The sequence below is a fragment of the Polyodon spathula genome, chromosome 38 (assembly GCF_017654505.1).
Source record: "Polyodon spathula isolate WHYD16114869_AA chromosome 38, ASM1765450v1, whole genome shotgun sequence".
Classification (NCBI taxonomy): Eukaryota; Metazoa; Chordata; class Actinopteri; order Acipenseriformes; family Polyodontidae; genus Polyodon; species Polyodon spathula.
Window position 1 is genome coordinate 673171 of NC_054571.1, and position 4325 is coordinate 677495.

Below are 4325 nucleotides of genomic sequence, written 5' to 3' on the forward strand. Positions count from 1 at the left end.
ATCAAAACCATTTCCATTTCCAAAATCATTACCCAGTCCATTCAAAAAAAACTCCAAAAACCATTTTCAATCCATTTCCATATCCTATATCAATTTTCTTGAATCCATAACCTTGATCCTGAGGGAACGCCTTGATCTCAGCCAAATCCGACCAGTGCTGTGACTCTACACACACACATGATCGGAGCCAAGAGGCCGAGAAGCATATCTCATATAACTTGTTTGAATGAGATATTTAATCATCAGTCAATATTGTTAACAATTTCTCTTTAAAGAGAATATTAAAATAACAGGCAGATGCCGGTTAAACACTCAATTTATTATTATTATTATTATTTTTTTTTACAAAGTAGCCTGTCCTCAAATGAGCACGTTATGTGACGCTTACCGGGTTAAACAGAGGCGTTGCGACCCGTTTTAAAGCAGATCTAGTGTATATTATGCGATTTAACGTTTATTCTTTCATCTAAACGCAAGCGATTGAGTGTGTTTGTGTGTGTGTGTGTTTTTTTTTCTTTTTTCTAGGGTGCAAGTAGTTAGCATAAGCGTGCAAACTGATAGCGCTCATTTTATTAGTTTGCTTTACACCCACCTCGTCACACTTGCCTGCCAAATGGACACCAGGGGGGTGTCCTCCGGATTGCCGTGTTTAATATTAGCGCTTTTATTACCCCCTGTAAAGAAGTCTATACAAAGCAACACTCTCTCATCTTTATCTATGCGGATCGATACAGCTACAAAAGGCACGCGTTTCTAGCACTTTATGAACGTCTTGGATAAACGCGGGCAACACACGTTTGTGTTTTCTTTAATGATCTTCATTATTTTTTTAAAAATGAAACGTAAATAGCAAAAACAAAAGTATATAAAGAAATATTCACATTAAATAAGTACATTAGTACACCATGTGGCTTATTTTTAAATATACCTGCTAACAACATACAATGCAAAACAGTAACAGGGTTGTGTAGTTAGTGAAGGTAGTAAGGCCTGTGTAGTGTAGATGTGTTGAAATACAACCCACTTACTACCCAGAACTTAAGCTGAGGGAACAGGAAGTAGCTTTCTGACTTGGGACTTGGTTTCAGGTTACTGCACGGCACACCAGGGGAGACTTGGGCATTAATACAGCAAAGTTACCTCAAACTAGGTCTCCAGGAACCAGGTTTCAAGCCACTGTTCCTAAAACAGCACTTCTCTTGGCTTTAAGATTTGTCAGTGTTCACTAACATTGTAATGTTTGCTTTGTTTACATGGTGACATTTAGCACTGAGATTCTCGGCAGCCCAGATTCAACGCATGATGTCTGCCAAACAAGGTGTACATTAGTACAAATATAAATAATACAACGAAAAAATAACATTCAACCAGGATGGAAATAAGACTCCTGTTGCATAGCAGTTTGAGCCCTTCTTGGTTTGACTAGGAGTTTAATAAGACACACTTGAGTTAGTTACCTATACACTGGGGCTAATAGTGTGTGTTAAACTGTGATGTTATTTTCCAATCGCTCCACCAGTTTTGATGATTCGGAGAACACTTCCGTGACTGAGTTTTGGACAGTTCTTGATGCACTGAACGGACTCTTGTCCTTGCAAGACGTTTCTGTTGTCATGTTTTAACGGTCATTTTTGTTGGTGCTTTTTTTTTTGTATTGCATTTGTAACTCTGAGTAAAATAATGAGGAATGAAACGTGAAATTACGTCTCAGTGCTACCCAAGATGCTGCAAGCACGACAGGCCTGGAAAAAGACTCCTATTGCAAAGCAGTTTCCCCCATACCAGGTTTTACTATGAGCTTTGTTAGCCGTAGTGTGTGTGTGTGTGTGTGCGCGCACCAAGCTCAGTGTGTCCTTTTGAACCATTGAGTGCCACTGTTCTCGTTTCAGGACCGGCTACTTTGTCATTTTATTGAAGCATTTTTAACTGCATTTACCTGCTTTTTCAAATTTCCTTTAACTTTAGTGTTATAACTTGCTCTGCTTTTCTCTAACTGTCGTGTTATAACTTGCTGTCATTTTTATAACTGCAAAAGTTAAGCCTAAATGTAATGAATCTAATTGTATAAATACAGCTGGTGTGCTTTGGTACTTAATGGGTTAAACCCATAGCAAAAACCAGGAATGGATCAAATCAGAGCCTTATTTCCATGCCCTCATGATGAGGGTGGATTTTGCTATTTACATCTCCCTTAAAGGCCTTGTTTTGAATATGCAACAGTGCATCCTGGATCTTTAGTTATTGTTATAAATACAAAAATTAAAAATGGTTCAACACTTTAAGATTGTTTAGGTAAGACCAGTCTTGGCAATCTAACTGTGTGTGAAGATTCGAAGTGCAAAATGTCACTGGGGAGAAATCTTATTGGACTACATACTCTGCAGCTCTGCACATCACGGATGGTAATAAGACTCCGATTGCATAGCAGTTTCACCCATTTCAGGTGTTACTGCCAGCTTCATCAGCCCCAGCTAGGTTCTGCTGCATTCTTTGTAACACAATTAGGCACAGATTTGGGGGCAGGAATTCTGTACTGCTGTCAGTTGCATGTTTTTGTCTGTGTTCTACCCTTCTATTGTGTGTGTGTGTGTGTGCCCTGCATGCAGTTTGCATTCCATTCATCTTCCTTTACTTTATCATCTTTGCAGAACTACAGTGAATGCAATTGAATATGAATTGTAATATCATTGTTTCTATTTGCAATTGTTAGTGTTGGTGTGTGTGCTGGGATGGATGTGAGGCTCTCGTAGCTCTGTAGCCGTCGGGCCACTCTGGGTTTCACTGAGAAACCTGGACTGGCTCAAACTGCTCTCCAGTGGGAGTCTTATTTCCATCCCTGAACATCTTTAACATAATGGGAATGTCAGTAACCAGTTGGGCAGCCCCTAACTGGAAGCACTGCATGGTGTAGAGTAAACGAGAGCAGTGTGAATATGTGTAAGACTACATGCCTGGAACACCACAGGGCATCTTTTCAAAGCGGTTCCTGCATGCTTTGAACTCCTAGATTTTTGAAAGGAGAGAGAAATCCTGTCAATATTGTAAACTGACAAACGCAACAGGGTGAGAGTGCTTCAGAGGACTTGAAATGCACCTTGGTTGTTTGATTCTAGTTTAAAATTGACAGGTGTTTTAAGGACTTGGAGAAACTATTTGAAACTATAGCCCCGTATGTTAGAGACGAGTGAATTTTAAATAAATTACCTTATAATACTGTATAGTTAGTACATTGTAAAGGTCAACATCTACAATGCCGCGAAACAGTATTTGCCCCCTGTCCGATTTTCTGCATTTTTGCATATTTGTGACACTGAATGTTATCAGCTCTTCAACCAAAATCTAATATTAGATAAAAGGGACCCTGATTGAACAAATAACACAAAATTGATACTTATTTCATTTATTTATTAAAGAAAGTTATGCAACACCCAGTGCCCCCGTGTGAAAAAGTAATCGCCCCCTTAGACTCCATAACTGGCTACGCCACCTTTAGCAGCAATAACTGTAACGCTTCCTGTAGTTATTGATCAGTCTCTTACAGCGCTGTGGAGGAATTTTGGCCCACACCTTCATGCAGGACTGCTTCAACTCAGAGACATCTGTGGGTTTTCAAGCATAAACTGCTCGTTTCAGGTCCTGCCACAACATCTCAATGGGGTTTAGGTCTGGACTTTGACTAGGCCATTCCAAAACTTAAAATGTCATGTTCTTCAACCATTCTGGTGTAGACTTGCTTGTGTGTTCCGGATCATTGTCTTGCTGCATGACCCAGCTGCGCTTCAGCTTCAGCTCACGGACGGATGGCCTGACATACTCCTGTAGAATTCTCTGATACAGAGCAGAATTCTTGGTTCCTTCAGTGATGGCAAGTCATCCATGTCCTGATGCAGCAAAGCATCCCCAAATCATGACACTACCACCACCATGCTTGTCCATTGGTATGAGGTTCTTACTGTGGAATGCAGTGTTTGGTTTTCGCCAGACATAACGGGGCCCATGTTCGCCAAAAAGTTCCACTTTTGACTCATCTGTCCATAGAACATTGTTCCAGAACTCTTGAATATCATCCAGGTGCTTTTTGGCAAACTTGAGACGAGCATTCATGTTCTTCTTAGTGGGTAGTGGTTTCCACCTTGCTACTCTGCCATGAATCCCATTTTTGCCCAGTGTCTTTCTGATGGTGGAGTCACGAACACTGACCTTAGTCGAGGCGAGAGAGGCCTGCAGATCCCTGGATGTTGTTCTAGGGTTCTTTGTGACTTCCTGGATGATTTTCCGCCTTGCTCTTGGAGAGATTTTGGCAGGACAGCCACTCCTGGGAAGAT